Below are 11,018 nucleotides of genomic sequence, written 5' to 3'. Positions count from 1 at the left end.
CAGGAGTTGGTGAGTAGGCAGCGGCTAATAGTGACATACAGTACAGGAGCATGCTGCTCGCCATACTGTTGTCAATAAGCTGTCGTATTTTTAGTCAGATCTTTTGCCCATACCTCGTCAGGTACAGTACAGACGATCTTCCCGTATCGTACGGACTGGCTTAGTTGGGCGGGAGTATTCCCCCTCCCGTCTTTGTGCGGGATTGTTCCCGGCTTTGCTCATTCCTTCAGGTGACAGAGTGATTGAGAGCTAAGTGCCTTGTGCGTGTAGCCTTGCTGCGCGGGTGGCCTTCCCTGATGGCTTGTATCCGCAGCTGCGGGAACAGGCAGAGTCCTTCACCATTGGGAGGCATTTCCTGCGGGAACAGCTTGCGTACTGCGCGTAAGGACGTCACGTCTCTGAGCATGGTTGGTCCTGCGGATCCAGTTGGTTTCTGCGCAGACGTCCCTCTTCAAGGTGAGTCTTGCGGGTCCAACTGGGCTCTGCTGGGACCTACCTCTTCAAGTCCCCCCAGTCCAATGTTCTTCTCATGAGTGTTTAATAAAGTGAGGTGAACTTTTGGACTTAAGCAAAGGGTTTTGAAAAGGGTTTTTAAGGTTTTCCATGGGGGTTCTTCCCGCGGAAGTCCTTGTCACTTGCAGAAATTCCCGACTTTCCTGCTTGATCTTTGGGTATGATGCGGGTAGGTCTGTAACCTCCTCGCAAGTCAGGAGCGTTGAGTCCCACTTGTGTGGATTCTCCATGAGGTTTTGGTAGTTTTGAACATAGTGATCAATTATGTTAAAACCACCAATTCCATCCTGGAGCTTCAAACAATGTTGTTCTCGACGTTCCCGCTATGCGGGGATGTTATTTCCGTTTCCGCAAGCATTGGCCAGAAGATCCTTCTTGGTTTCAATTCCCTGCGGAGCGCTAGGTATGTGAAGGGTTTTGCCTTAACACTGTACCCGCGCTCGTCTTACGGTTACTTTACTTCCAAGGTATTCCTGGCGTCAATTCCCTGCGGGTGCTAGGTATGTGAAGGGTTTTGCCTTAACACTGTACCCGCACCCGTCTTATGGTTACTTGGTTGCCGAGGTATTCTTGGCTTCAATTCCCTGCGGGTGCTAGGTATGTGAAGGGTTTTTCCTTAACACTGTACCCGCACCCGTCTTAAGGTTACTTGGTTGCCAAGGTATTCTTGGCTTCAATTCCCTGCGGGTGCTAGGCATGTGAAGGGTTTTGCCTTAACACTGTACCCGCACCCGTCTTATGGTTACTTGGTTGCCAAGGTATTCTTGGCTTCAATTCCCTGCAGGTGCTAAGTATGTGAAGGGTTTTGCCTTAACACTGTACCCGCACCCGTCTTATGGTGACTTGGTTGCCAAGGTAAGGGGTATTTTCCCGCTTACTTTTGAATCTTTTTGAATTTTTTTGAAATTCGAAGAGTTGGTGAAAGGATAAGAACAGTCCAAACCTCTGAAACGTCGTGCGACGGTTTCTTCTGACTGTGTCAGGACGTGCAGGAAGTTATGGTGACGTGACAGTACATGGTCATTCCAGACGCTTTTTCAGGCGCGTGGGCGCGATTTTTCGGGCGCGTGGCCGCGAAATTAATGGTACGCGTCCTTTCAACAGCTGTTGCCAGCTTGCTTTTTGCCACGTGTCATAGTTTCATTGCACCTTCGATTTCTCTCTCTTCCGCATTAAATTCATCGCATTAATTGCGATTAGTATATAAAGGGGGAGATGGTTCTTTGTAATCCACACTTTCACTCTTCTCTTCATCTTCAAAACGATTTCCGGCGAATACTCATCTTTTCAGTCGAGCATTCCCTTGAAATCGTTTTCTTCTTTCATCTGCAAGATGTCTTCACGTGATCTCGAATCTACAGCCGATGACAAGAGTACTGCTGGCGAGTGCCAGTGTGCTCTGCCTGTCGATCTGTATCAGTACGTCGTCAGGAAGTTCATGCTCGAGTCTCTCGAGCCTGAGTTTCCTGAACCCCATCAGACGGTGTACGATGCCCCCAGAGGCAAGATCGGGGTATATGCTGCATTCTTTGTTTATGGGAATCTTAGGTTCCCATTGACAAAGTTTGTTTACCGTGTCCTTGAGAGGCACGGTGTGCACCTGACCGAGGTGCATCCGATGGCGATTGCCAAGGTTCGCCACTTCGAGTGGGTGTGCCGGATTCTGGGCATTGAGCCCTATGTTGACCGCCTGATGACCTTCTACTCTTGGAGGTGCATCTAGGGGTGGTATACGTTGATAACCCGGATTAAGGGTTTGAAGATTTGCGCAACCGAGCGCAGTCTTCGCTCGTGGAAGCGGAAGTTCTTCTACATTTCGGCTCGCGCCATCCCCCTTGCCATGAAATTCAAGAATGGGCAAGCACTTCCCAGCCTTCACGCCTCCAACTACCAGGAGGCGGAATGGTTTTCGAAGATATCCCGAGTCCAATCTCCGGTTTACCGGTTTGCGGAGTCCGGGATGGTGATGCTCGGGATGAGCCGGGTGTGGAAGGATGCGGATGCGCGAAAGATCCTAATCGTCCTCGAATACGGTTCGAATTCTGTTCCTTACGGTATGCTTTGTTTCTTTTTGTTGATTTAGAATTTCTTCTAACTTTCCTGTTTATTTCAGAGGGGAACGAATTGCAGTCGCTCATGTACCCGCGGGAGGCTGACGGTCCTGCTCGGATGGGTACTCGCGCTCTAGACGAGAACGAGTTGCCCATCCTAGAACAAACGGCGGATCGGTTCGTGGAGGTCTATCCGCTAGGCCACGAGATCCTTAGCGCCAGGCGGCCAGGTAAGGCGCTATTCGACCCTCGACCCCTCAATGTTGAAACATCTGCTGGAATTCCTCTAATCGTATGTTCTGATGAGGAATCCGCAGATGGTCCCACGGATGGCGCCAATGAAGAAACACTAACCGGACCCCGGGCAGATTACAAGTAACCTGGGGGTTAGATAGATGTTTCCCACGAGGGGTTAGACCCAGAAAAGATGGTTCTTCTGATAACCTGCAAAACAGACACCGTGAGCTTGTCACTGAGAAGGGGGGGGGGGGTTCCTCCTTGTGACCACCCTCCGGCGTGAGAATCAGACTAGATTGCTCTTCAAATATAAATGTATATTAAGAGATTGCTAGAGCAGATATCAGGTATAATATGATAAGATATGTTAAGATGAGATGATCATACCATTTGAGGTATTTATAGCCGAAGGTAGGTTTCCAAGGAGGTGTGGCCGGCTGCAATAGTGTTCCTGTTCCACCAACAGTGGCCTACGCACGTGCCCTGCTGGTAGTTGGTGGGTAGGCAGCGGCTGATAGTGACCAGGCCTGCTGTGTACTATTTCTTTTCCACCAACTGCCGGCTATGCACGTGGTATGACAGGAGTTGGTGAGTAGGCAGCGGCTAATAGTGACATACAGTACAGGAGCATGCTGCTCGCCATACTGTTGTCAATAAGCTGTCGTATCTTTAGTCAGATCTTTTGCCCATACCTCGTCAGATACAGTACAGAAGATCTTCCCGTATCGTACGGACTGGCTTAGTTGGGCGGGAGTATTCCCCCTCCCGCCTTTGTGCGGGATTGTTCCCGGCTTTGCTCATTCCTTCAGGTGACAGAGTGATTGAGAGCTAAGTGCCTTGTGCGTGTAGTCTTGCTGCGCGGGTGGCCTTCCCTGATGGCTTGTATCCGCAGCTGCGGGAACAGACAGAGTCCTTCACCATTGGGAGGCATTTCCTGCGGGAACAGCTTGCGTACTGCGCGTAAGGACGTCACGTTTCTGAGCATGGTTGGTCCTGCGGATCCAGTTGGTTTCTGCGCAGACGTCCCTCTTCAAGGTGAATCTTGCGGGTCCAACTGGGCTCTGCTGGGACCTACCTCTTCAATGACATTGGTCCCATTTGGCCTCGAGCTCCCAACCCCCTCAATGGGGTCCATATCGTCTACACCAAGTGAAGTAGGAATTTGCAAAATTGTCTTGTATATTTCAAAGCTCTCAATTCTTGATAGGAACTACGGGCTTCGAAAAAATGTCATGTATATGTGTGTTGTGCGGTTCTCATAGATAAAGTGTGTGTACACACACACGTGTGTGTATATATATATATATTTCATGTGAAAACTATTTGAAAATTGAGAAACATAAGAACCATTTTGAATTAAAAAACCCAAAAATAAAAAAATCATAAAACAAAATAAAACACAAAAAATAAAAAAAGTAAAAAAACCAAAATTCTTATTTATCATCCCGATTTCATAAAAAAAATCTCTGTTTAGCTAAATTATACATATATGTTTTACATATATATACATACATGTTTTTTATACACATATGTATAATTTAAGGTAAATGATAATGTGCATATATATACATTACGTAACTAGAGATTAAATGAAATTATACACAAGTGTATAGGTAATATATTTTTTTATGAAACAGGAATGAAATATAAGAATTTTACTTTTTAAAAATTTTTGTTTTTTTTTCTTTTATAACTTTTTAAATATTTTTAGATGATTTTTTAGTAGTCCAAAATGGTTCTTAAAGTTCTTAATTTGTAAATAATTATCTTAGGATTTTTACCATATATATATATATATATATATATATATATATATATATATATAGGGAGAGGATCAAGAGATAACTCCTTCTTAAAGAGAGAACTAGAGAACTAATAAAGAAATATTTTTAATGTAATTAAAAAAATATTTTTAAATTTCCGTTTTTGCCATTATTCTTATATTATGTTACCATTTACTCGAAAAAAAAAACTCGTCGTAGTGCACATATGCAATACATCGACGTTTTTTTTATTGAATATGTGCACTAGTGTGTATTCTGATATGTGCAATAATGTTGAATAGCATATATGCAATTTTTTGTATTGTATTAGTGCAATAATGTTATATTATATACAAAAATACCAAAAAAACAATATAGTGCATATGTGCATTAGTATTGTATTACGTATATGCGATAGTTTGTTTCGAGTACAATTATTAGTGTTTATATTTGCATATATTCAAGAGTGTGTATTGTATAATGCAATTGTGTTGTATTATATACAATAAAACACTATCGTATATATGCAATACACATGAGTGCACATATGCACTACATCGCCGGTTTTTTTTTTTTTTTTTAGGAACAATATCATTTTATTAGAAGGAGGAAAGAAAAAAAATCGCAAATTATTTTTTTAAAAAAAGTTTAAAATAGTTTTTATTAGTTCTCTCTAGATCTCACATTTATATATATATATATATATATATATATATATATATATATCATAGGGAAGGGTTAGAATAGCTTTGCTATTGGTGGGATATACTGAGTACGATGATGATGATGATGATGATAGGGAAGGGTTAGAATGAAAACCCACTTGAGTTGTGAAAACTCTAGAAACTCATTCTCAACCACATGTTTTTATTTAAAGATTAAATCTTATGATCCACAATTAAAGTGAATAAAAAATGTAAAACAATTTTTTTTTAGTTTTCGATGTTTTGTATTAAATGTTACAACATATATTACGTGTGTAAAAAAAATGATGTTACATAGGGTTTTCATAACTCAAGTGAGTTTTCATTATATATATATATATATATATATATATATATATATATATATAAGGATCCTAAGGGAACTATTTGAAAATTGAGAACTGTGAGAACCATTTTGGTCCACATGTTTAAAGTTCAGGAATTTTAAAAAAAACGGTGGCATTTTTGTAAATATGAAAAACTTGGAGAGGCAATCATGAAAGACTCAATTCCATCTAACAAACCTGCAAACAACCATTTTGGTTCATATCGAAGATTCAATTCCAATTCCATCTAACCCTAGATACAAAACGAATGAACAAAACAGCCACCAGTCTCCATTGCACCTTTGAGTTAGGTGATACGAACGAACTTCCGCATCTCCACCATGTTTTTCGTCACACCACCAGTCTCCCGTCACACCATCGCCACTGAATTAGGGCAATCTTCTTCGTCGCACTTTTGAGTTAGGGTTTCGTTGCATGTTAGTCTCGTCTTCAGTCATTGATTTTGTGAAATTTGGATGTTGTGGTTGTTGATTGTTGATGATTACATAATTTAAGTTTTTAGGGTTTCGTTAACTAGTTATTCTCGTTTTTAATCATTGTTTCGTTGCTAATTTATGGTTAATTATGACTCTCAGATTGCATAATTTAAGTTTGAGCAAGATTTTAGACAATATACTAATTTGAAAAATATTGAACAAATAGGTTTTTAAATTTAAATAATAGTTAGTTTAGTGAATTGTGTACGCATATGATGTGGCTGTGTATATACATGCATGTTTATAAAAATGTTTTAATAGGTAGTTAGCTGTTGAAACTTGTGTAATAATTAATTGTTAGGCGAGCTGTACACATATGTGTAAATACGTGTTTAACCACGTGTAATAGTTAGTGTAGTTAGTTGTTTGGTAAAATTGTACACATATGCAGATATATGATGTGACTTTATATACATATATGCATAATATAACTGTTTTTATATAGTTAACAATAGTAATGAATTTTTTTTTGTTATAGGTACATTATATGATTTTGACTATATATACATACAAGGATATCTATACGTATATGTATAATAATATTATTATACATATATGTTTATAAATATTATACATCACATAGATGTTCATAAAAAATGTTCTTAATATCTAACAATACTAATGAGTTTTTTGTTTAATAAATCAGGTGAACATACAAACAAAAAATGGCTCCACATAAAGATTTAAACATGATGTTAATTATATGTTAATGGTTATTATCAGCCTTTATAAAGTTTTGAAAATCTATTTATATAGGTAAAAAGAGCGAAAGAATAGCAATTAAACGTGCGTGCAAATTTTCTAATACAAAAGACAACCCGATTCAACTTCAAGACGTTGAAGGTATTGCTTAATTTTACATGTGTATAAGGTTAAAGATGTTGATGTTTTGTTTGGTAATTATAGTATGTTGATTTTATTAAATATGTTGTGTATAGTGAATAATATTTCTTGTTTAGTACATACATGTATACTATGTGTTAGGTAATAAGAAGTTGTCTATTTTATGTTGATTATACATATATGTACAAATATCATCATAAATGTGTATAATGCGTTAATGGTAGGTTACGTGTGGATCTTGTTTTTGGTACTAGTAGTTGTTAAAAAACCTGTTTGTACATATGTGTACAATAATCATAAATATGTATAATGCGTTTAATGGGTAGGTTACGTGTGGATCTTGTTTTTGGCACTAGTAGTTGTTAAAAAAACTATTTTTACATATGTGTATAACGATGTTTTTGTTTGTTTTTTTTGTAATTGTACTATGTTTATGTTATTACATATGCGTATAGTGAACAATATTTTTGTGTAGTACAATGTTTATAATATGTTTGTGTTAGGTATGTATAGATCTTGTCCGTGGTACATGTTAATGCTATTACATATGTGTATAGTAATATTTCTGTTTAGTACATATGTGTATAAATACGTTAATGTTAGGTTATGTGTGGATCTTGTCTATTGTGCGTCATGTATGTATAACAAAAAGTAGCAGTTGTAAAATGTAAAATTAAAAAAATTGTTTGTATGTATGTGTATAACATTTTTTTTTTGTAATTGTAGATTGTCTGTGTGATATGTATGTGTATAGGGAGTAATAGTACTCTTTGTACGTATGTGTATGAATTAAATTATTAATTGTAAAAGCTCTATCATTGATACTGCTATTGCAGATGATGATGATTTTGAAGATGGTAATACATTATTGAAGGATCTTGCAAAAAAGAGAAAAGTTATTGAAAGAAACGTGAAATCAAAGAAAAGAAAAGTGATGTTAGAAAATGACAAACCAAAAGCAGGTGAAGTTCTGTTTGTATATGTATAAACATCATATGTATATGAGTTATACACACATATATATATATATGTGTAAACTATTTTTATTATATGTGTTTTTTTTAACTAATTGAAGTGTGTTGTATGTAGGATCACCAAAGAAAAAAAGGGAAACAATTTTAGTTGGTGAAAGTTATTAATACATATAGAATAGCTAGAAAGGAAAAGAAAGATAAGAATCAGCTTGTTAAAGATGGAAAGTATGTTTCACATGTTCAATTTTGTATTTAATTTCAAAAATACCAGTTTTATACATATATGTATAATTTATTATACATATATGTATAACTAATTTATGCTTATTCATAATGCATGCGATTAACAAAAAAGAAAAATGTAGCACAAGAGAAGGCTAATATGGAGAAAAAAGAACAAAATGAATTTGAAGAGAACCATGTAGTATGTGCTTACACAAATTAACAAAGTGATTATACATATATATACAAATATTATTATATATGTATGTATAATCCATGTAAAAATACCTCACATGCGTGCTTTTATTAGTATATATGTTTTTATTATACGTGTTTGTATAAGCTATACATATATGTATAATCTATCCTCTATACATATTTATGTTAATGTTTTAGTGCATTACAAATATTTGTATAATCATTTGGTGTTACATGAAAAATGCAGGATTCTCGCATATGAAACTAATTTTCGTTTACAATTAAAGTATTTTAGCTTTTCCGAACTCACACCTAGCATTCTAGTTGGTTAAGCAGTTATTGATACTTGGGCGGCTGTCCTAAATTTTGATGAAATAAAACGAGCAGCATGTCGCCAAATAGATTGTTCGGCTATACACACTTATTTGTAAGCAAATTCGAAAACTCTCTCTAAAAAATATTCTTTTTGATTAGCAATTGCTTAATATTATAAAATTTAAAACGTGTATAAGTTTTTTTATAGTATGATAGCCTCCGCATATCTTGTCCCACCACATGTTTGATGAAGTAGGGCTATAGGAAATTTTAGAAAACAATTTATCTCTTGTACTCGAAGGCAAAACAAAGAAGATGATACTAAGGGATTATAGTCTAATTGTGTTTCCAATATTGAGAAAAGTTATTACTATTTAGTGTGCTTCTACCTTAAAAATCTAGCTATTGATGTGATTGACAATATGGATCCTGAGGAAACTATTGTCACATTGGATGATCATGAAGATTATTTTAAAAAGTCGGGGGGGTGACAATGCAAGTGGTAAGTTTTACATCTACAAAATATATTTTTATACATATATGTAATTCTTTTTGTAATTAACTTCAATTTTCGTCTTTTTCTACAGAAAGATATATTTGTAAAATATTTGAAAGAAGTAGATCATCCTAGATGGATTGATGTTGAAAAGTTGGTACTAGAAAGAGTGAATATTCCTTGGGCTACATTTGGAAAATGTCGCGGATTCTGGAATATTCGCAATGAGGCACATGGAGACTTGGATGGGGAGAACAGATATTTGATGGGATTGCGTCTTCCCGACAGATTCAAAGAAGATTAAAGCAAAAATTGCAGCACTTAGAAAGAAATATGTAGCGGCTAAAGTTTTATCAGAATCAAATAAGCTACAGGACAAAGTTTGAAAAGAAGCAAACGAGTTGGCAGGTCAACAGAAGAAGTAGATGTTCTTTTTGTTTTAAATTTTATTTGAAGTTTTTTGTTGTTGAATGGAACTTAGAATTTTATTTTATGACTTTGTAGTACTAACAATACTGATGTTATTTGCTGGATTTATGTTTTAAGTTACTGCTATTTTGAATATTTATTTGAAAAGGTCAAGCATGGCATTATGTACATATACGTATAATTTGTTAAACTAACCTGTGTAATATACGAATATATATTAATAATTTTCGACAATGCTATATGACAGTATTAAAGTTTAGTAGGTTAAAATCTTACACATATTGAATCCATATTTTTTGGACAACTTTATCACAAACACAGGAACATAAAAAACATCATGTTTAGCAAAATAAAAATATATGATAATATTAAGTTTTGTAAGTTAGTTAAGACGGTCTTCTAATACGTATTCACCACCAAAAAGATATACATAAAAATCCACATCTGCATGAAAACTTTATCACAAACATGGGACACATAAAAAAGCATCATGTTCTTTTTATACAAAAAATAGCATCACTCTCTTTTAAAGAAATAAATATTTATAACCGAAGTGTAAGTTGAGTATATATCACCATGGAAATATATAATCTATATAATACACACATGTATAATATGTATATCACATAAATATGTATAATATATAGAATATACATATATGTATGTGCATTATTTGTATAATATACGCATATGTATGATCTGTATAATATATGTATCATAAACAGAAAAACATAAAAAAACCTCATGTTCTTGCCATTCCAAAAGTAATATATGTATCACAATTCTTAATTGATCGACAATGTAAAAAAACATTATTTAACAAAGAAATTCAAAAAGGTAAAAAAAAACCTCATGCCTAAATGAAAGTCACTCGCCCATTCTTCAAATATCTTCATTTGTTTCATCACCATGTATCCAGGAAAGGAGCAACAGAGGCTGATGTGTCCAGGAAAGGGAAACAACTGCAACCACAAACGTCATCCACATATCAGACACACTGACTACTCCGATAACTATCGAGCAACCAACAAACCACCTGCAACCAACAACACCGGACAAGGATTCGAAAAGAAGGTCGCATTATAACCTGACAGGCAAGCATCCATCCCATGTGCATTACTTTGTAAAATTACTCATTCTCATATGGAGAAACGTTTTCATTTCTGAACAAATTTCGGACTTTTATGTTGACACCGTGTTCCATTGTGATTAATGTATTATCAGTTTGCACATTATGGCAACTAAAGTTTCCATAATAATCATATTTTTTACCTATTTTTTTCTGGTTTTAATCTAGAACTTCGACTTTTACAGTAAGCATAAAAACAAACCGTAAATAGTTTTCATTTGGTTATACGGCTTCTTTTTTCCATTCCTTACACACGCCTAAAACGGGTGCTTCATATTAGATTTAGAGAATAGACATGAAACAAATTTAAGCCTTATGGGG

Source organism: Bidens hawaiensis, unplaced genomic scaffold (assembly GCF_021521415.1).
Source record: "Bidens hawaiensis isolate Kalapana, Puna unplaced genomic scaffold, B.hawaiensis_p1.1 tig00006990_1, whole genome shotgun sequence".
In the NCBI taxonomy this organism is placed as follows: domain Eukaryota; kingdom Viridiplantae; phylum Streptophyta; class Magnoliopsida; order Asterales; family Asteraceae; genus Bidens; species Bidens hawaiensis.
Note: the sequence above shows the minus strand (reverse complement) of the source record.